This window comes from Talpa occidentalis, unplaced genomic scaffold (assembly GCF_014898055.3).
Source record: "Talpa occidentalis isolate TD23 unplaced genomic scaffold, MPIMG_talOcc4v2.1 talOcc4.10, whole genome shotgun sequence".
In the NCBI taxonomy this organism is placed as follows: Eukaryota; Metazoa; Chordata; class Mammalia; order Eulipotyphla; family Talpidae; genus Talpa; species Talpa occidentalis.
Genome location: NW_023600993.1, coordinates 47,695,861 through 47,719,009, shown reverse-complemented (window position 1 = coordinate 47,719,009; position 23,149 = coordinate 47,695,861). Strand labels below are relative to the sequence as shown.

The window sequence follows — 23,149 nt, the reverse complement described above, 5'->3', positions numbered from 1 at the left end:
TCCAAGTTCCCCAATGAATGCCTTAATTTTTTCATTTCAGTAATTAATTTTATTATATACGGAATACTTGTTTTATTAAAAAATGAAAACGTCACAATTAATTTCACTGTCCCTTTTGACCATCCCACCCCCATACTATTTTCTTCATCATAACTCATCACTTTAAGGATTTATTTTTATGTATTTATGCATAAGAGAACCAGGGTGTAGGCCACTAGGGCTGGGGGCCGGGGTGGAGGGGAGGTGAGAGGATTCACCAGAGACAGGGTAGGAAAGAGAACAGGCAGATTGACTGGAATACACTACTGAGGGGAGCAGTGGGCGAGACAGGAGAGGTCTGCTGTGCCATGTGGGTAGCTCCTTGGCCTGGGATCAAACTTAGGCGGCAGTGGCTGGGGATAGCTTGAGAGCACTGAGAGAGACTTAACTCTTGTGCCATCAGGGAGGCTCACAACTCATCATTTTAAAAGTACTCCTCTAATATCATTTTCCAGTCTTTCATACATATGTGCAAATCCATAGAAAATAGATAATATAAAGTGGAAATATTGTGTGCTTTTGGATTAACATAAGGATGCCATTCTCTTTCTAGGAGTCTTGGTAAAATCTGTCTATAAACCATCCAGATCTAGTCTGTGTGTTTTGTGCCTTATTGGAGCTAGGGAAAGAGAGGGAGGAGATTATTCTTTAACCTCATTTTAGGTATAGTCATCTAGATTTCTACTGCTTCTTAAGACAGCTTCATTAATTTGTTATTCTAGGAAATGATCTACTCTAGCTGATTTTGAAATTGACTGACATAACTCTGTACATATTAATTTTATACATGAAAATAAAATTCTTATATATTTGTAATGCCTCTTTGTTTTGTATCTAAAGTTGATTGATTGTGATTTCTCCCCCTTTTTTCAATTTTATTAGTCCTTTCATAGAAATAGCCAATCCTCTAGATTATTTTCTTTATTGCCTGCAATTCCCTCTTTGTATTTCTGCCTTAATTTTACTATTCCCTCTTTCCATCTTTTATAGACAACTTTATGGAAATATAATTCACATACTAAACTATTCAACCATTTAAAAATAATAGCTTTAAAAATATTCACAATACTGTGCAACTGTCACCACAATTAAGTTTAGAATATTTTTTATCACCCTCCAAATAAACCCTGTACCCTTAAAGTCCAAATCCCTAGGAACTATTCATCTACTTTGTATCTATAGATTTTCCTCTTCTGGATCATTTCACATAAATAGAATAATGTGTGGCATTTTGTGTCTGACTTCAGTTATGTAGCATGATGTTTTCTGAATTCATCCATGTTGTAGCATGTATTATTGCTTTATTTCTTATTATTGCCAAATAACAATCTGTTATATGGATACATCACATTCTGATTGTCAATTTATCAGGTAATGAATGTTTGGATTATTTCCATTTTTTGGTTGTTAATATCAATAATGTTGCTGTGCACATTCATATATAAGTTTTTTTGTATATGCATTTGTTTGTTTCTTTTAGATTTACAGCTAGGGGTATGCCTTAACTGTGTAACTTTTTGAGTAACTGTCAAAAATGGCTGTGTCATTTAACATTCCTATTTATGATAGTTCCAATTTTCCACATCTTCACCAATTCTTCACTTTTTAATGATAATCACTCTAGTGAATCTCATTGTGTTTTTGATCTGCATTTCCCTAAAGATTTTGCACATCTTCTCATCCTCTTATTGACCAACTGTGTGCCCTCTTTGGTGAAATGTCTATTTGCAAAGCTAAATTGGGTTGTCTTTTCATTGTTGACTGGTAGGGGTTCTTTATATATTTTAGATACCAGTCCCCTATCAGCTGTATATCATTCTCAAATATATTCTCCGACTCTATTATCTTTTCAATTTGATGGTAGCATTGGTTTTAGTATAAAACTTTTTATTTTGATGCAATACAATTTATTTTTTTTTCCTTTTTGTTTTATGTGTGTTTTTGGTGTCATTGTCTAGCCCCAGGTCATTTACTCTTATGTTTACATCTAAGAGATTTATTATTTTAGGCCTTCCATTTAGGTCTATGATCCATTTTTAGTTAATTTTGTTTATGGTGTGAGATGGCTTCATTTATTTGTATGTAGGTATCCAATTGTCCCAACACTATTTGTTCAATTTTTCACCTTTTTTTAAAAAAAAGTTTATTTTATTGCTTTGTAAGTAGCAAGCATAAATTATTTTCTTTCTCTATATGCATTTAAGGCTATAATCTTTTTATATAGTTTAATCTTTGCTTTATTGTCATAGTACATGTACGTAAAATTCATGAAGATTTTGACTTGTTGAAAGAGATACATCATTGATAGTGTGGGGGTGGGCTTCCTGGAGGAATTAAGACAGTGAATCAGAGTATAATGTCTCCTTTGGAAAGATTTTATTAAGGGAAAAATGACCTTCTTCTTTTTGGTGATTTAATTTTTAAAAATATTTTTACATCATTGTTCATTACTTTATTTTATTATATATATTTTATTTTATATATTTTTTACATCATTTTTCATTTTTGCACAATGTATGCATTTTCATCTTGGTTATAGTCCCCATACAATTCCCACCCACCTTGTTTTGATCCTACTCCCTTCTCCCCCCGCCCCCCTGTAGTGTGTCTCTGGTTTATAGTTGCTTGTTGATTTTGATTTTTACTTTATTATAATTAGTATTTTTCCTGGTCCCTTATTTAGGTTTTCTAAATTCCTGCTATGAGTGAGACCATCCAGTATCCAACAGGCATATGAAAAAATGTTCAGCATCACTTTTAATCAGGGAAATGCAAATCAAAACTACAATGAGATACCATCTTGCGCCAGTGAGAATGGCACATATTAAAAAAACTAGCAACAACAAATATTGGCAAGGATGTGGAGAAAAAGGAACTCTCCTGCACTGCTGGTGGGAGTGCAAACTGGTCCAACCACTATGGGAAGCTGTGTGGAGATTTCTTGAACAACTAAACATAGAGCTTCCATATGATCTAGCAACTCTACTCCTAGGTAGACACAGAAACATTAATTCAAAAGGGCACCTGCACCCCTATGTTTATAACGGTGCTATTTACAATAGGTAAGCTATGGAAACAACCCAAATGCTCAAAAATAGGTGACTGGATCAAGAAGATGTGGTATATATACACAATGGAATATTACTCAATGATCAAAAAAGATAAACTCATGCAATTTGCAGCAACATGGATGGAGCTGGAAGGGATCATGCTCAGTGAAATAAGCCAGAAAGAAAAAGAAAATTACCAGATGGTCTCACTCATAGCATAATTAAGGTATAATCTTTTGTATAGGAATTTGGGCATAGCCCAGAGATTTTATTTTATTTTTAATAATTTTTTGCATCTTTTCTGTTAATTTCTATTTTCATTGAATTTTACTCTCTGAATATAGTCTACATTATTATGCCAGTTCAATATAATTTTATCTAAAGGGCATTTCTATTAACAAATAACTGTAGAGTTGTTTTTGTATTTTCTTTACATGTGCCTGTTTATTACATCCAGTAGTGCTATATATTTGGTATGTGCTCAGTAAGTATTTGTGGTAAGATTTGAAGAGAGCAAGCTTTTAGAGGAAATCCTCACTTAGGTTAGAAATGATTGACGTGGCAGTGTTAACTAATGCCTACTGACTACTTATCTCTGTGCCAGACATTTGTCTAAGTACTGTGTCTCAGTCTTCATAATAATCCTATGAGGCAGGAACTCTTTATACCCATCTTGCAGATGAGAAAGTGGATATATTGCAAGGGAATTCTTCTTACACCATGATTCACAGCAACACAGAGTCAGAGGTGAGTTTTGAACCCAGCTATTCTAGTCCCAGATCTACTCTCATACCACATGTTCTACTCATTCCCAAGTGGTCTCTTTTCCACAATATCTAATCAATCTGATTCCTAATCATTTCTCTCATTGCTTTGAATGCATCCATGTGAATTCTTACCCTTTTCTCACAATTGTTTATTAAAAATTGCTAGTAAAGAAGTATGTACATACGCCCTTTTTGCTGTAGGCCCGAGTGGTTGCTGCTGAAATGGGCAAGTTCATGAAACTCGGGAAGGTGGTGCTGGTCTTGGCCGGATGCTACTCCGGACGCAAAGCGGTCATTGTGAAGAACATTGATGATGGCACCGCAGACCGCCCTTACAGCCACGCTCTGGTGGCTGGAATTGATCGCTATCCCCCAAAGTGACAGCTGCCATGGGCAGGAAGAAAATTGCCAAAAGGTCAAAGATCAAGTCTTTTGTGAAAGTGTATAATTACAATCACCTCATGCCCACCAGGTACTCTGTGGATATCCCCTTGGACAAAACTGTTGTCAACAAGGATGTCTTCAGAGATCCTGCTCTTAAACGCAAAGCCCGAGGAGAGGCCAAGGTCAAATTCGAGGAGAGATACAAGACTGGCAAGAACAAATGGTTCTTCCAGAAGCTACGATTTTAAATGTTTTGCTTTGGTCATTACAAATACAAAAAAAAAAAAAAAAAGAAAAAAAAAAAAAAAGAAGTATGTACATACACTACACTGTCACTCTACGCTGACCTTAAGATACTGTATAGCTCTGCCCTAAGCTCTAGAAGTCCACAAAGGAAGACTCTTCCATGGCCTATTTGTTTTTAAATTTTCGTGTGTAACAAAAGAGTTGAGAAGAAATGTGACGAAATGCCTTTGCTGTCTTATGCTGAAGACCACACAAACTCATAGAGCCTCAGGCTTTGAGATCAAGTGTGTAATCTTATAAAAACAATTAGTAGATTTTCATGGAATCTATTCCTTCTGCTTTACTTGTAAATTGAAAAACCTGGTCTTAGAGCTCTGATTGAAAATAATTTGTTATTGTTAGGGATATTTCCAAACCAAATGAGGGCTATTTTTCTCCCTCTATTGAAGATTATAAAGCTACATCCTTGGATATTTATTGAATAAAAGTTCCCTTCTTTCTTTCATAAAGAGAATGGTTTTGTATTTTTGTTCCCTTTGGTACAGTCTCTGTGTAGCTTCCTTGCAAAAAAGCAATTTAATTTGTACTGCACAATCATTTTCTTGTGGAAAACTAATAAAATACAAATTCCATTTTTCAGCATTGGGTTGTGGCTAAAAGCTTTTGAAAGGTTTATGTAGATTCTTTTTTCCTTCTTTTTTCTTTTTTGATGATTAAGAGGGGAAATGATGTGAATGTTCATATGTATTATGTACATGGTTGATATAAAGTCGCTGCTCCCTTAAATTTATTGTTTCTCTTAAACCAAAAATGTAAGCTAATACTTTGCATTCAGCTCTCTAGGCATATTCACCATTGTAAAAGTAGATGTAAAGTAAAAATGAAGCAAATTAATGTTTTTCTTCCAAGGTATCTTGTTTACTTTTTCTGATGGACTGAGTGATGTCTAGGCTGCTGGTGTTAGCACTTGACCGGGGGCCACTTCAGGACCCCCAAACTTGTATGCTTTGGAGGGGTCCAGTCATCTGTGTGTTCAAAGGCAAAGCATACTGTATGTGTGAAAAAACTATAATAGAATTAGTGTGGAGAGAGAGAGAAATAATAAGAACTGCAAGAACAAGAAGAAAGTTTGTAATAAGAATTTTCCCAGTGAAATACCACATGTTACCCATCCCTTCGTGGGTAAATGCCCTGCCAAACAGAATCAGCCCAAAACAGGGCCACGGAAGCCCAAATGTTTGTCACAAGACCGAGGCACCTTCTGGTGGGGAACCATAGGAAAGAGGTTCTAAAGCAGGTTCCAGAAAGCTGGGACCACAGGAGATACCGTATAAAGACAATGGCTGCTACTGTCAGCCTCCCAAGTGTCTCTCACACATTTCACAGCTCTATTTCCTGCCTTTCCTTAGTCAGGGGCTCCCTCCAGGACCACATGGGCACGGGAACCTGACATGCCAGATGAGGGGGGAAGGCAGTGGCCTCTAATAAGTGCCTCTAAATGTCTTTACTCCCTGTGTCTCTTTTCATGTCTCCTTCCCAGCAATATAAGGGGACAAGTTAGGCTGAAAAAGCAAGAGCGCTCCTTTTTCTTTCCCAGAGCCCACCTGCCTTCCCTGTTACACCACTTCACCTGACCCCACAGTTAAGCAGAGGCTGGGAACATGGTTCCTCCCCCAACACTGGTGTTAGATTTTCACTGATTGAAGCCATGGGAGCTGTTCCAATTTGTAGGTTCCCTCGGAAGTAGAAGATGAAGGTATTTATTTTGTGGGATAAAAGAAATAAAGTCAGAATAATAATGACAGTAATGATAGGTACTATTTACTGAGCACCTTTTATGTGTGGTGAGCTGTGCCAGGTGTTTGGGGTATATTTTCCTCACAACAATTAGGTAGTTTTGTTCCATTCTTTACATAATGAGAAAGGGGTAGAGACCTGGCAAGTACCGTACCCACGGTCAGACAGCTGGAAAGTGGAGAGATGTGTCTTTTGTGTCTTTTGGCCATCAAGAGTGGCCAGATGACAAGAGCATTAGAAATGCCCGCACTTTGGATTATTCTGGGAACAGATGAGCAGACAGGCATATAGTGACTGTTGAATAATAGCACATGTGAGGGAACAAATTTTATTTTTCAAATGTTATAAAATCCAGCTGATACTACCTTTGAGAGAAGGTTGTATATGTTGCATTGTTTTTTGAATGGCTCTCTGTTGCCCTGTCACCCGTTTCTCCCTCTTCCTTAAGACTCCTTCCCCATTCTGTGAAATTTACCCGTTTTTTCTTAAAGATTTATTTATTTATGCATACAAGAACTGGGGTATAAGCCAGAGGTGCAGGGGGGTGAGAGGATTCACCAGAGAGAGTGGGAAGCAGAACCGGCGGATCTACTGAAACACACTGCTGTGAGGGGAGCAGCGGGGCAAAACAGGAGAGAGGTCAGCTGCGCCATGTGGATTGCTCCCTGACTGGCCGGGGATCGAACTCTTACTGTAGTGGCTGGTGATAGCTTGATAGTGCTGTCTTTAACCCCTGCGCTATCAGGGAGGCCCTGAAATTTACCCGTTTTGAATGTAGGTTCTACCTTGCCTTCTCCTTCCTACACCTCAGGAAGATGAATGTTTCCTTTCTTACCCCCTTTGCTGTTTTCTTGTTATTCCTTACCTCAGGACACCTTCTAGTCCCTTTATCTCCTCAAGTCTGAATTGTGGTAATGATTGGAGGTTGGGTGCCCCTGGGTTCAGGGAAGGGCTGTGGCCTGCCTTCCTCAGGCAGTTGGAGGGCTTTCTCTATCCTGAGGCAAGGAAGGCATGGTTTCAGCAGTTGTCAAAAATGCCCACTCAGCAATAGATAAAACTTACCTTTCCAAAGCCAGAGGTCTCTCTATAAAGAGCCACCAACGGGGGGTGTGGGAGTTGGGGAGGAATGCTTCCTCTGAAGGAGACTAGAGATAATACTACTGGATTTTCCAGATTCTTCTAAAGAGTACATTTGAATGACAGAGAGAGAAGCCTTAAGGAAACAGCATGATTTAGGAGCTGATTCTACCCTTATCTTGAAGTGTCAGTTTCTTGGAAGTGGCTTCTTGGAATTAATATTCAGAGTCTCTCCATCCACTTTCATTGTAACTGCAAGCAAGACAATTATTTTAAACATAAGAGATATCTTCTCACAATTCCCTCCGGAGTTGAAGAAGAGGCAGAAGTGGGTGCCCTAGAATGCACCGCCTGCCCCTTGCCCTTAGGATGTCAAGGTTTCACCTCCAGCTACCAGTCACCACCTCCCATGCCTCCACCCGCCTAACCACACACCCACCCAGCCTCCCGAGACTTGCCAACGGAGCAGCTTCGTTTCCCGCCTTTCCTTAGTCGGGGGCTCCCTCCAGGACCACGCGGGCGCGGGGACCTGACACGCCAGGCGAGGGAAGGCAGTGGCCTCGCTTGGCTCCCGCCCGCTCTGCAGGTGCGGCCCTAATCCCCTGGCCTAGATATCCGGCAGCCTCTAGGAACCCGGGCTCTGTGATGTAATGCTCTTTTTTCACACTCCCGGCTTAAATACAGATGGAAATTGTTGTCATGTGTTAGAAATGTCGCCAGTAATATAAAAGGCGCAAGCTTGGGCATCTTCTCTTCCTTCTCACACCGTCAGCTGCTCCTGCTGCCAGCGCCTTCTTCCCTCGAAAAACTGCTCTGTGGTCAGGTGGCCGAGGTGCCCCCAGCTCGCCTAGGAAGGGGTTCAGAGCCCACCCCCCCCCCCACCTCTCTTTACAGCCGCTGCAGAGCCGAGGACCAGCGTGGTGGGAGGCTCTTTCAGGCTCACAAAGGGAAGGATTAATCTTGGCGATTGGGCTGGGGTTTGCAGGCAAGTACAAGTGGTCCAAGATTGCCTCCTCGCTGCCCCCCGCCCCCGCCCCCTGCCCACCTCTGGATTCGAATACTCCGCAGCTGGAGGAAGCCTGGGGACAGGCAGGCGTTGGCAGAGGCGCCTTTCCACCCGAGGTTTGCGCTTGGGTTGTGGGAATATACATGGAGGTGAAGATGCCGCGTGTGGTGTGTGGACCAGGGAGGGGGGGTGGGGGAAACCGGACCAGCTTGGGAGGACCAGATGGCTGAGGCTGCCTTTTAATTCACCAGGCAGGCCCGTTTGGCCCGGCCGAGTGGGAGGGGGAGGTGGGGGGAAGGAAAAAAAAATCAGGGGTCAGTGGGTAGGGAGAGGCCGGGCTCTGGAGCAGATGCCTAGTGAACAATGGAGCTTTTGAAGGGGATGTTGGAGGAAGTGTGGCGCGCGCTTTGTATTGCCTCCTCCGCATTGCAGGTTGGAATCGGGCAGCTAAATTTTAATGAAGTGCATTCCAAAGTGTGCTCGTCAGCCTGGGCTTTCTGAGCGAGGGGCTCGGCTGAATGGGGACTGGGGGCAGGAGGGGGAGGGGGCCGTTGAAATGAGTTCCTGATGGATGGTAAAGCAGGAGATGAAAGCCTGCTCAGTGCAGAGGGCAGGGGAAGGGGTTGGGGGGGATCATTACGTCCCCGTGCATATTAATAGGCTCCAGCAGGTGTTGGTAAATGTATGTTGCTGCATTGTTCGGGCGCCCTGGCTGGGGACGGCTTAGGGAGAGGGATTGCTGCTTCTCCCGGGCGCGGCGGGCAAATGCCTTTGCACTTTCGAGGGCTTTGCTCGCTTCCGAGAAAATAAAGGCGCAAAGACCTGCGGGCCCCCCTCCCGTAGCCCCCATTTTAAAAAGAAAGAATGTGCAGAAGGCTCTTTAAGTTTGCTTCCTGGAAATTAAAGTGTGTATATGAGCACTGTCTTATCTAGGTAAGATATGCATGTCTGTGGGCATCCAGAAAATACAAAGCGGAGTGTAGTCTGGCTTGCTGAGTGCTTGGGAGCTGAAAGGCTGTCCTCTCTATCCTGTGCTTGTAAGTGAATGGGCAGAGTCAGGAAGCCGCGGGGATTTTTAAGAGGCAGGAATGCTATCCCGCCCATCCTCTTCCCAAGTACTAAGTCTAGCTGACCTGGGTACCTGGGTTCGAGGAAGCTGTCATCTCCATGGTGTTGGCACAGGGACTTTGCCTAACACACAAAGGGAGTGGATTTGTGTGTGAGCCAAATCATTGGGTATGTTTTGGTTCTTTGTAAGGATTAGGTAAGTAGTGCCCTTTTCTCTTGCCTAGAGTTTACTGTGCTCAAGGCTCTGTTATCTGAGAATCATTTAAAGGAATACTTAAGAGTGCTAGTCAAATAAGGCTGGCTGGTTTTTGTGGATGTTTGCTTCACTACTCCTCTTGAACTAGTATTCAGAGCTTTCAGATGCTGGGGACATATTTGTTGCGGGTTCAAATAAAACTGGAAGCTTTTGCATGAGGGCATTATGACTTTCAATATTAAAAAAAAAAGTAAGTATTGGTGTATATGCAATGCACATAAGCCCATGTATATTATATGCACTTGCTAACCCACAGAATAACATATTGTCTTTCTGGTTCTGGGGTAGTACCCTTTTTAGTTAATAAAGGTCTTTTGTCATCTCCAAGGCTAATACTTTATGAAAATGGGTGTTTTATGGTAACTTTGGAAGTCTTCAAGTATTGATTGGATATGCTCTTATGTTCTTTTTATGATTTAACTTGTACTGTAACTCGTCAATGGAGACTTGTTCCTCCATTTCTCAACTGAGGAACAGAAGCATTCTGCTCTTGTTTCCCAACACCTTTCAGCTTTTGGTTTTGGGGAAGGGGTTGGGCCAGAGGGAAAGGATCCCTGCTGAGTCCCCTCCTCTAATCCCTAATTTTCTTGTCCCCCCTCCCACCGCACTGAATTAAATACTGAAGGTTATTTGTTTGCATACCTAAGTAGTTTCTTTCTTAGGCTGTGTATTTCAAGCTGTATGTCTGGCAACATTTTAAAAAATGTTTGGGTTTTGGCATTTGGATTTGTTGTGCTTATAATAAAGAGATGTGGAATCAGCTGGCTGTTCTTTTTACTTAATTATGACTCTGAATAGGTCTGTTATTACCTTTAGACTTGAGGCTTACCTGCTGCTCCTTGCTGTGAGCAAGCATGGGCAGTTGTGTTTATTATGGTACCTCCCCCAGCAGGGACCAGAGCTGCACTTCCTCTTATGTTAACTGTGGAGGTAATTTATGATGTGGCCCAGGTGTGTCTGCTGGTGCTCCCAACCCAACAAACGCAGGTTCTCTAAAAACTTGCAAATAAAATTTCATGTGGGTTTCATTAATAGAAAAGACTTCCTTGAAACACTTCATTTTTTTAGCTAGGACTGTTTTTATGATGAACAACTCTAGATCTTAGACATTACTATGCATAAAAACAGAAAATGTACCAATGCATTAAAGGCTCCATAGAAGCAATAACGTTAGGCTATATTATTAAGATATATCTCGCAGAGGCTTTTGATGGGGCGTGCCTCCTTCCCCCCCCCCCCCCCCCGATTTCTGTTTATTCTTGGCATGTGGCTGCATATAGGGAGGAAAAAGAAGAGACAATGAGCTCTCCATATTCATAAAGGGACCAGCCACCTTGCTTGACACCAGTTATTGAAGTATTACATTGTAATTTCTGTTTGACTCTCCTGTGTCATAAAAAGTGATGTAATACCAAATGAGGTTGCCTATTTAATAATCCCAATAAGTTTGTGTGTAAATTTCTGACATTAGCTTATTAGAGTTGCTCCAGGGAGAAAAATTGGGAGATAATAGTAACTAAAAGTACTATTTTTGAAGTTGAAAGTAAATATAGGTAAAATTTGATAGTACTAGAAGAAGCTTAAATCAAAAGATCCCTCCAATTAAAACTCTCCAAATGTTTTTCTTTCTTTTTCTTGGCATGTTTGTCTTTTCTCTTGGACAAAAAAAAAACCAAAAAAAAAAAAAACCAACTTTCTTATTTGATAATCAGACCCTTGTAGTCCTTCTGACACCCTCTGGCACCAAAGAAACTGTCATGGCATTTTTTGAGAAGTCTGGTGGGAAGAAAGGGTAGGCCTGCTAACCACTCTTTAGGTAACTGCTGACAGCTTACAATAGGTCAGTTCTGGATGACTTTAGGCTTTTGGAGGGTTAAAACACTATGTGCAAAGATCTTGCTTGCTTTCTCTTGTTAACCAGGTCTTGGTGACAGGTTTCTGCCATTGTGGGGCCTTACTTGATTCCCTTAGGATACCCACAGACAGGAAAATTATGTTCAAACTCTTTCTATGAATAGTGCGATGTGCCATGTTTCATTGATAAACCTATTTGACAGGTGGTTCTTTACTGATAAAAATGGCATGGAATCCATTCATTCCCTAACATTCCAATGACTAGATGACTGAATGCTATCAGGATATCTGTTGTATGTTTTTTCCTGATGGTCTTGGAGCTGCAGTTGCTGATTTTTATTCCATCTGCCAATGAAATTGACATCCTTTACATTTTCAGTAGGCTGTCATACTCAAGAATAACAAAAGGATGTGGACAATCTTACCTTTTACTAAGATGTTTGAGAAGATAAGCATGAGAGTAAAAGAATGGTTTGAGGCTTGAAATTGAATCACTAGGTTGAATATTCTTGAAAAAATTTTAGCTTTAAAGTTTTCTTGAATGAAGAGATTTTTAAGGTTTACAGCAAAAGAAAAAAAAAACACAACAGAATGCCTTTAACTCTATTTTGTGAGTCTTAACACTTATTTACAGAGGTTTTTGCTATTACTCATTCTGTATCCCAGTTCTAATCGCAGTGCTTAGCACCTATGTGTTTGGTATATACTTGAATAAGTAGATGCATTGAAAATTTTGGCTAGTCATTTTTAAGAAGTTTGAGCTACCTTCTAGAGTGGAGTTGTCATTACCAAAACAGAGTAAAAAGTACAACTCTGTGAAAAAAAAATTAAAAATACTAAAAGAAAACCATTGTCCCATGTATTTAAAATATGCATTCTTTCCCTCCAAAGTGATCATTTCTCTTCAGTTCTATTGGAAATAAAAAAGCTGTTAGGTTTCTATTCACTAGGTTATTGATTTTAAAAGTTGTTGCTGTTCTCTTGTTTAAGAATCACCTTTACGTCTGAATACCCACACTGGTCATGTTTCTTTGCCTTAATAAAGATTAGATACATGGGAATCTATACATTTGACAACAACCATAGGAAATAATTTTCTTATAAGACAGGGAGTGCCATAATTTTCTTATTAGTTATGGAACAATGCCAATCAGAGTTGCTTTAAAAATACATAATGATTTTGGGCCTCCCCGGTGGCGCAGCGGTTGAGCGCTGGGTTGCAAAGCTGCCTGCAGCCTGCGCAGCACCAGTACTATCCCTCGCCACTGGGCGAGGGTCCCACATGGCATGCAGACCTCTCCTGCCGCCCGCTGCTCCCCTCAGCAGCGTACTTCGTCATTCTGCCTGTTCTCTCCGCTCTGGCTCTGGTGAATTCTCTCACCCTCCCGCGCTTCTGACTGTTCCCAGTGCTTGTATAAATAAATAAATAAATCTTTTAAAAAAATACATAATGACTATAGATAGAGTCCTAATAGTGAAGCAAAAGAACTAATGCTTTTAACTCCTTTCCATGAAGTTTAGTAATCCAGTTCATGGAGGCTTCCACTGATTCCTTTTCTAGCATTTTGGGCACTTTAATTCACCATGTGTATTTTTTACCTGGAGCTAATTTCATATTAGAAGTAACTTACTTATAAGTATTTGGGTGGCTACTCTGTGCCAGGCATTTTTAAGGTATTGGGGATAGCTCAGTAAATGAAACAGAGAAAATCCCCTACCCCTCCTGGAGCTTGTATTAGAACCATGTTAATTTGGTCCTAATAAGATCAGGGAATAGGGAATAAAGTTGAAATGATTAGTTAAAACAAAATCTTTCAGCTGTGAGAAGTTTGTTCCTAAAAATTACTATGGTTGAAAAAACTGAAGTTTGCTTGATTGCTTGCAAAAATGTCAAGCACAAAAGATGATAATAGAAATATCTTGCTTCATTCTTGGTACCAACCACCCGGTGTTCAAAGCATGGGTCTGAAGGTTGGTATAATCTAATCAAATATCACTTGGATGGAGAGATTCTAGGTTGTTTCCACTTTTTTTGTGTTACGAATTATGCTGTCATCACTATCTCTGCATAAGCCTATCTTTTTTTATTGCTACTACATATGAGCAGCTTTCCACATGACTGCATACGTGTATGTACCCATCATTCTTTCTAATAATAACTGGCACATGTTTGTTAGGTGGCTGTTTGCTAGGGCTGGTTCGTTTGTTCTCACAAAATAACTCTAGGGTATATTCATTTATTCAGCAAGTATTTACTTAGCAACCTTTGTGCTAGGGACTGTTCCAGATACTTGGGATATTATCAACCAAAGCAGATAAAGATCCCTCATGGTGTTTATGTTCTAGTCAGAGAGACAGACAGTAAACAGTAGATATAATAGTTAAGTACATTGTTGGTACGTATGAGGGGCGAAGTCTGGTAAGATGGTCCAGACTGAGTGGATGGGGTACGTTGCAGCTTTAATTAGGGTGGCCAGGGCCTCCCTGGTGGTGCAAGGGGTTGAGTGCAGCACTGTGAAGCTATCTGCAGCCTCTGCAGCATGAGTTCCATCCCCGGCAGGCCAGCAAGCTACCCACATGGTGCAGCAGACCTCTCCTGTCTCGCCCTCTGCTCCCCTCAGCAGTGTATTTCAATTAGTCTGTTCTGTACCCCACTCTGTCTCTGGTGAATCCTCTCACCCCACACACACACACACTTCTGGCCTGTACCCCAATTCTTGTGTGCATAAATAAATAAATCTTTAAAAAAATAATTAGGGTGGTCAGGGTAGACCTCACTGGGAAAGGAACATTTAAGTGTCAACTTGAATGAGTGAAGGAAGGAGCCATGTGTGTTTCTGGGTAAAGTACTAATGTTCTGTGGCACAAGTACAAAGGCCCTGTGGCAGAAATGGTGTTTGCATTGTCTGGGGAATAGCAAGGGAGCCAGAGTGGCTGGAATCAAAGGAGATAGGCTGAAACTGTGGGAGGAGGGGTCAGAATGTAAGGGAGAGCTGACACATCATGCCAGGCGTTTTTGATCATTTTAACCACTTTACCCAGGGTGAAATGGGAGCCATTGGAGTCTTGTTTTAGGTAATGTATTAAGGCTTCATGGAAGGATGGAAGTTGAGTCCGTAGATAGGATCCTGGTACCAGACTAGAGCAGTAATAATAGAGAGCAGTGTATGTCAGTAGATCTGACTATTCTGCTCCCCACTCTGTCTCTGGTGAATCCTCTAACCCCCAGCACCTCTGGCCTGTATCCCAATTCTTCACAAAAATAAATGAATAATATTAAAAAAATAGTAGAGACATGGAAGAAGCAGTTGGATATATTTCAAAAGTGATACTAAAATGATCTGATGATAAATTAAGTGAGGAGTGGGGAAAAAGAGGCATTGAGAATATCTCAATTTCCATTGTTCTTAAACCGGAACAACTGGAAGGATGGAACTTTGCTTTCTGAATTGGGCATTCTTTTGGTTGAAGATCTTTCTTAGGATGATATAATTCAAAATTACCCTCTTTGGGCCTCCCTAGCGGTGCAGGCAGTTGAGCACGGCACTGTGAAGTAGTCTGCAGCCTCTGCAGTGCTGGTTCCATCCCTGCCGGCCGCGAAGCAATCCACATGGCGCGGCAGACCTCTCCTGTCTCGCCTGCTGCCCCACTCAGCAGTGTATTTCGTCAGTCTGCCTGTTCTGTTCCCCACTCTGTCTCTGGTGAATCCTCTCACCCTTCTGCACATATGGCCTGTACCCCGGTTCTTGTATAAATAAATAAATCTTTAATAAAAAAATTTAAAAATCCCCTCCTTTAAAAAAAGTACTTTTTTTTTTTTAAAGATTTATTTATTTATACAAGAACCAGGGTATAGGCCAGATGTGCGGGAGGGTGAGAGGATTCACCAGAGACAGAACGGGGAACAGAACAGGCAAACTGACGAAATACACTGCTGAGGGGAGCAGCGGCAGACAGGAGAGATCTGTCGCACCATTTGGGACCCTCGCCTGTCGGGCAGGATTGAACCGGCGCTGCAAAGGCTGTGGACAGCTTCACAGAGCTGCGCTTAACCACCTGCACTACCAGGGAAGCCGCCCCACCCCCGCCAAATAAATAGATGTACTTTAAAACTGAACATTTTAAATCTCAAAGATTTTGAAGATTGAAGACCTGCATATTTATTTTTTAATTTTTTTCAAAAATGTATTTATTTTTATGCATAGAAGAATTGGGGTGTGGGTCAGAGTTTCGGGGGCTGAGAGTATTCACCAGAGACAGATTAGGGAGCCGAATAGATGAATCTACTGAAATACACTGCTGAGGGGAGCAGCAGGCGAGGCAGGAGAGGTCTGCTGCGCCATGTGGGTTGCTCCCTGGCCTGGGATCGAACTCAGGCTGCAGTGGTGATAGCCCTGTGGGTTAACCCCTAGACCACTAGGGAGGCCCAGATATGAAGTTTTATTTCAGTTAATGAGCTTGAGGTGTCTATTAGACATACAAGTGGGCTGTGCAGAAAGCAGTGGGTTTGGAGTATGGGATTCCTGGGTAACATCACGATACCTGCATTCAGAGCACCAACCTGCTGTTCCAAATGCTAGAAACAAGGCCAAAACGGGTGTCCTTGTACACAAGGCTGGGTGCCCCATTGTGCATCTTTCTGTAGGTTAAACTCCTGAGAGTAGCATCACTGAGTCTAAGAACTTCAGAAAATTATTTCCAAATTACTCTTCCAAAAGAACTGTATCATGTTCATCCCCATTACTATGTACCAGGAGTATTTGTGCCTTTCATCTTTGCCAAAATTGAATATCATCTTGTAAAGTTTTGCCAGGTTGATAGGTGAAAAACTTTAAACAGACTTTATTGTGAGCTCATGTGTCCCCTGGCCTCAGAGTCTCTGTTCAGCTTCTGGCAAACATGGAAATTTTTCCTGCTCTGGGAAGGTTTGTCTGTCGTGGACACAGTGGTGACAGAGGTCATATTCGGTAGGACAAGTAATTGCTTAAGGACTTGGTTTTCTGCAAGAGGATGTAACACATTCAGCATTGTTCAAGCGGCTAATTAAAGACTAATGGTGAGACAACTAAGTAGCAATTTTAAAGCACATCTCTCTTAAAAGGGGGAATTTTGAATTATATCATCCTAAGAAAGAACAGTTCATTCTGACATTTGGACAACTTTTAATAGCAACTGTTGAATTAAAGTCATAGCATAACCACGGCAGTTAAGAGCAGTGAGTGAATTCAGTGTTATTAAAGTTATACAAGGTCTAATGAGCACCAAGTTGGAATTTTTGTGATTTTCTTTCTTTAGTATTGAATCAAATAGTTACTATGACCAGTTAGACATTATACTAGGTGCAAAGGATACAAAGTTATAAAAAAAAAAAAAAAACAGCCTTTCCCTTCAGAGGGTCTAGTTGAGTTGGGTGGGGGTGGCAGGAGACACATATATGACCAGTGATGGCCCCATGTCATATGGACTGTTATAGAAATGTGTAAAGGAGTTTAGGGAACAGAGTCATTGGTCTGACTTTGTCCAGAATTCAGTCAGGGAAGGTTTCCTGGAAGAGATGTCAGTTGTGGGTTTTTAAGGACAGATGGATCTGTGGAGTCATCCCAGTCTAAAGCCCCATGTGTGCATCCACAGCACATGAGTCTGGGATTTATGGAAAACATCAAGTCACTGATTGTTTAATGTGCTGCTGAAAGGGTTGTGAGGGACATGGTGGCCCCTGAATGTCCTGCCAAGGAGTCTGGAACTTATCCTGAGGGTAGCCGAAGTCTTGGATAAATTTAACCAGAAGAACAACGTGGCCCTATTTGTATTTTTTGAGAACCATTTTGACAAACCATCAAAGTCAGGGGCCATCAAGCCATGGTCCTGCTTTTGTTTAAAAAGTTTTATTGGAACAGTGATTTGTTCATGTATTGTTTATGCCTCTGATGTGTGACATGGCCGTGTTGAGCAGCTGAGATAGAAACTATGTGACCTCCAAAGCTTGAACTGTTCATTCTAGGGCTCTTTACAGGAAAAGTTCGTCATCTGTTGACTAAGGGGGTGACATCATTACACAGATATTAACAATATAGCCAAAGTGCAGGCCCTGGTGTTAGCAATGGAATGTGAGAGGAAAGACAGAGGGAGGATTCCAAGATGGCCTGCAGGTACCTGGGAAGAATGGCCACATAGACTGGTAAACCAGAAGAGACATCTAGGTGGAGATGGTCAGCAGATTGGGGAATATGAGCAGGGAAGTAACATAGTGGGTGTTCAAAAATGGTAAGTTTAAGCTGGACCTGTTTTCATAGTATCTTGTTAGTACGTAAAGTCCAGAAGGACCTTAACCCACTATCAATTTAATAATCTATTCTGGAAATGAGTCCCCCATCCACACTGTTTTTAATCTTTCTTCACCAGTTAAGACTTCATGTCCACACATGTCAGGAAAACACCACAAGCTGTGTGTGCTCACCTATTCCTGCTCTGAACCTTTGTATAACATTAATGGAAACACTTTACTGCCTGCATTGTTCCTTTCTCAAGCAAACATTTCTTATTCCCTATCTCAATCATAAGGTCAAGTTTAAGTTGTAGCTCATACATTTTTGTGTCTTCGGATTTACCATGAAATCACAATTTAGGTGTATAAATATTTATCTCTGAATTACTGAACCAGAGCAAAATTATCCTGCCTCTAATATCATTTATTAAACAAGAATTGTTGAGCACATTGTATATGCCAGGTACGCTTCTAAGTACCAAGGGTAAAAACAGAGGAAGACCTCTATGCTTTTCTAGTTCATAAAACTATGGAACATAATATTGCAAGAGAATTCTGAGACTTTATTCTTGCTCATCCTCTTCTTTTACAGATGTTTAAATTGCATAGAGATAGAGCTTGAAGTGCTCATCTCACTCCAAGTAAGCAGTGAGGTTTTCATCTTTGTAGTCCAGATTGAACAGTATGATTTGATTCCAACTCAAGAGCGCAGTAATTCATTGTTTTAATGTGCCTTTATGTATGGGGATTTGCTTGTCATCTTTACTCTTAAGTGTTGATTCCGTAGTTTTTCTTTTTGCTAGTAATACACCCCTACCAGACTTGTGTGTTGCTACAAAAAGCATTGCCTCAGTGGTGTCAAATTTAGGGAGGGATGCCTCACCCCTGTTCACATTCTTATCTCACATAACAAGCTGGTATCTCTATTCTTGAAAACTGACACAGAAAATGAAGGAACACAGTTTGTGGCAGCTTTCGGTTTTCATCGTTACAGGAGTTGAAAGCATCAATTTTCATTTCATGCTCTGAATTGCTTGTAATATGGGTTTTTAGTGAGTCTTTGGTAGGCAGATGAGCCAGAGCTTTGGGGCTGTTCATGAAAACAGCATCTAAGGAGAGCCAATGAATAGACTCTGGAGCCCCGGGGAAGAGTCCCAAATGTGTGCTGGAGAATTGAGATCCAGAGGTATTGCTCCTCCTCTCACTGCCAAGGTGAGCATCTATCTGGCTTGCCAGACTCTTCATAAAGTCACTTGCTGATGGAGTGCTTCTGTTTGATTTGTGCTATAATATGAGATGCAATGAAGTAGGAAGAGGGTTTGTTAATATTCCCATGACAGTAAAAAAGCAGCAAGGTGTGAAAAGACATTTGGGGCCCAAAGATGTCTTATTGGGGAATGACAAAAGTTGGCAAAAGGCCTTTAACCATGAATTTGATAGCAAAGCACTTACCCAGCAGTAGATTAGGATAGAAACTCCCAGAGCAATTCACCAGGTTATTCTGTGGTGCATCTTCCTCAATGGGAAACCAGCAAGCCTTTGAACAATGATAGCTTCTTGGCAGTTTCTCCTTTGTAAAGACACACATTAGCCACAGCAGATTTTGTGACTTATTACAGACTGAGGAGAAACCTGCATTCTTCCACCCAAGGACCCCTCTACCTAGTTTGAATTTTCCAGCATGCAGAGTGAAGGGGTGGATTGAACAAACTGTTCCGCTTGCCAAGCACAAAGAATGTGTTAAGAAAAAAATACATGCCTTGCCAGTTTGAAAATAGGTATAGTCCAACATCTCGTCATTAAGAAAACTGCTTGTAGTTTAAGATGACTTTGATCTAGAGGCATTTTAAGTATTTTATTTTTTAATGATATTTGAGAGGTGTTCAATTTCTCCTATTAAAATCACAATTATTATTTTTTTAAGAACTGGGATATAGGGCAGAGGTTGTGGTACAGCTAAGAGAATTCACCAGAGACAGGGTGGGGAGCACAACAGGCAGATCTACTGAAATACACTGCCGAGGGGAGCAGCCGGCCAGACAGGAGAGGTCTGCTGTGCCATGTGGGTCAGCTCCCTAGCTGGGGATCAAACTCATGTTGCAGTGGCTGGTTGTAGTTTGATAGCTCTGAGACTTTAACCCCTGCACCACCAGGGAAGCTCTAAAAATCACAATTTTTTGAGGTGGGTTTTATTCACATTTTGAATTTATTTTAAATCCACCCTTTTTCTGTGTAATTCTGAGTTTTGACAAATGCATAGTTATGTTACCACCACGTCATCCCAGATACAGAATGTTCTATCACCACTTCCCCAAATTATTTTGGACAGTCCTTTTGTTGTCAACCCCTTCCCTCAATACCAGGCAAACACATCTGTTTTCTGTTCAGTAATTTTGCCTTTTTCTGAATGTCATATAAAAAGAACGATATAGCATGAAACTTTTGGATTTACCTTCTTTCATTTATTAATAAATTAGAGGAGGATTGTTCCTTATGAAGAGGGGTGAAGCATCCCTCCCTAAGTTTATCCCCACATTCCTTTGTATTGCTGCATGGTATTCCATGTGAATGTACTGCAGTGGTCTTATCCAATCACTGTTTGAAGGTCATTTGAATTGTTTCTAGTTATAGGGAATTAATAATAAAATCACTAAAGGAGTTGCCAAAGCAAGAAATAGACTCATAACCCCAAAGAAAAAAATCAGAGGTGTACTGGAGAGTTCTTTGTTTAAATATAAGTTTTTTTCACTTTTCTTGGGTAAATACCTAAGAGGGCAATTGCTGGGTTGTACATGGTATGTTAAACTTTATGAGAAAATGTCAGACTCTTCTAAAATGGCATTCACCCATATTAACACATGAGAGTTCCCGTAGTTCCACATCTTCATCAGCACTTGGTTTTGTCAAAGTGAAAAATTTTTTTTTTCTCCTTAGAATTTCTATTGAAAGTGTGGCAGTATTTCACTGTGATTTTCCTCCCCAATGACTGACGGAGCACATTTATTTTTTTTTGTGCACAGAAAATGCAGCGTACACTGAGCCCAGTTTAGAGACAGCTCTTTAGCCTTTGTCTTTCAAGTTTGGGGTGTAAACCACAGACTTTGAACCCAGGACATAACCTCCCCATTGACAATGGATCTTCTCATATCTGTCATTGTATTGGGTCCTGATATCTTTCACCAGCTTAGCCAGAGCTTGTCCTCTGAGTTAATCTGTGTGAAGGCCATGGTGGTACAGGTCTTCCTGTGGACCAGACACCCCAGTCTAGCCTTCTCCTTGGTAATGCATTAGGGAACCCCCATCTTCCAACACAGGCCAGGCAGGAAGACAGCCAGCTTGATGGGGTCCACATTATGTGTGATCACCTCCAGCTGAGCTTGCATGTTCTCTACCAAGGTGGTGACAGTGTTAACTCCTGTCAGAGGACAGGTGGACTCTTAGTTAGGGACGGCAGGTTTCTTTTCAGTCCAGGACAACAGTCTTTGCTTCTTCTCTTGCTTGGCCTCTGTATTTGTGGACCAGCTCAAACAGTTGAGTAGATGATGGGTGGCCCAAGGTCTGGGTGAGGCCCTTTCTGACTGGATGTCCTGTCCCATGCCAGAATTCCTGGGCCTTTTCTCAAACAGAATTTACCACCTTCTTGGCCTCCTATTTCTTCACAATAGCAGGGATCGAGTTTATCATTTTTGCCATGACCTTCTTTAGTTTTAGCATTTTGGGCAGCTACAAGAGAGAGTAAGTCATTGTGGTTTTTAACTTGGATTTTCCAAATTATAAAGTTGTTGAATGTGTTTTCATGTGCTTATTTGCACCTGTATGTCTTCTTTGGTAAAGTGTCCATTTAAATCCCTTATCCACCTTTTAAATTGCTTTCTTTTCAATCACAGATTTTAATGGGGTGCACAAATGATCACTCAATTCTGCCAAACAATGGTTTTCATGATTATTTTTTTTTTTTATTTTTTTTTTTTTGGTGGGACCCTCACCGGCATTCGGGGAACGAACCGGCACTGCAGAGGCTGCGGGCAGCCTCACAGCCCAGTGCTCAACCACTGCACCACCAGGGGAGGCCTTCATGATTTATTTAAAACACCAAGATGAGGGCCTCCTTGGTGGTGCAGGGGTTAAAGACTCAGCACTAGCAAGCTGTTGCTAGCCACTGTTTCCTGAGCTTGATCCCTGGCCAGGGAGCTAACCCACATGGTGCAACAGACCTCTACTGTCTTGCCTGCTGCTCCCCTCCGCAGTGTATTTCAGTAGATCTGTTTGTTCTGCTCCCCACACCTCCAGCCTGACCCCAGTTCTTATATGCATAAGTAAATAAAAATAAATCTTAAAAAAAAAAAAAAACACCAAGATGGGCCTCCCTGGTGGCACAAGGGGTTAAGGTGCAACCTATGAAGCTACCTGCAGCCACTGCGGTACGAATTTGATCCCTGGTCAGGGAGAAACCCACATGGTGCAGCAGACCTCTCCTGTCATGCCTGCTGCTCCCCTCAGCAGTGTGTTTCAGTCTGCCTGTTCTGTTCCCCACTCTGTCTCTGGTGAATTCTCTTACCCCCCACACCTCTGGCCTGTACCCCAGTTCTTGTATATGTAAATAAATAAATCCTTTCAAAAAAAACCAAAACACCAAGATGATATTTTCAAACATTATTTGCAACCATCTAATTTCCAAACATTAAATTTATGACAGGAGTCGACAAGTCTGGGCTTCCATCCTGGTTCTGTCATTGACTGTCTGGATGACCTTGGCAAAATATTTGACCTTCTTAACACTCAGTTACTCTTCTGTAAAATGGTCTCAATGCCTAATTGATAGTTGTTAGGATTAAACAAGTACCTTACATAGACTACAACACATGGGAGGTATTCACTAAATTATCATTCTTTTTTTTTAAAGATTTATTTATTTATACAAGCACTGGGTATAGTCAGAAGTGTGGGAGGGTGAGAAAATTCACCAGAGCCAGAGCGGGGAGCAGAACAGGCAGAAAGACCGAAGTACACTGCTGAGGGGAGCAGAGGGCGGCAGGAGAGGTCTGGGCGCCATGTGGGATCCTCGCTGGCCGCTGGGGATTGAACCCGCGCGGCAGAGGCTGAGGGCAGCTTTGCAGCACAGCGCTGAAATGCTACGCCACCAGGGGAGGCCCGTAAATTATCATTCTTATTACAAATTTAAATATCATGGACTTGGGTGAGTTTTTGTAGCATGTCTGCCTTCCTTAACATGGATGTGTAGGTCCTTAGCAGTTTTAGTTTACCTTTGTAGCACCAATATCTGGAGTAGTACTCAGCACATGAAGGCTTGAAAGAACTGGTTGAATGAATAAATAATGG

The 23,149-nt window shown here is 41.4% G+C and overlaps 1 protein-coding gene and 1 pseudogene across 10 annotated transcripts in view; both read left to right on the top strand.

Moving 5' to 3' along the window:
• The window catches only part of MAGI1 (membrane associated guanylate kinase, WW and PDZ domain containing 1), a 648,234-nt gene that overhangs the window by 413,697 nt on the left and 211,388 nt on the right, over positions 1-23,149 (top strand). The gene's annotated exons all lie outside the window — the stretch shown is intronic.
• On the top strand, positions 4,015-4,513 carry LOC119230834 (60S ribosomal protein L27-like; annotated as a pseudogene).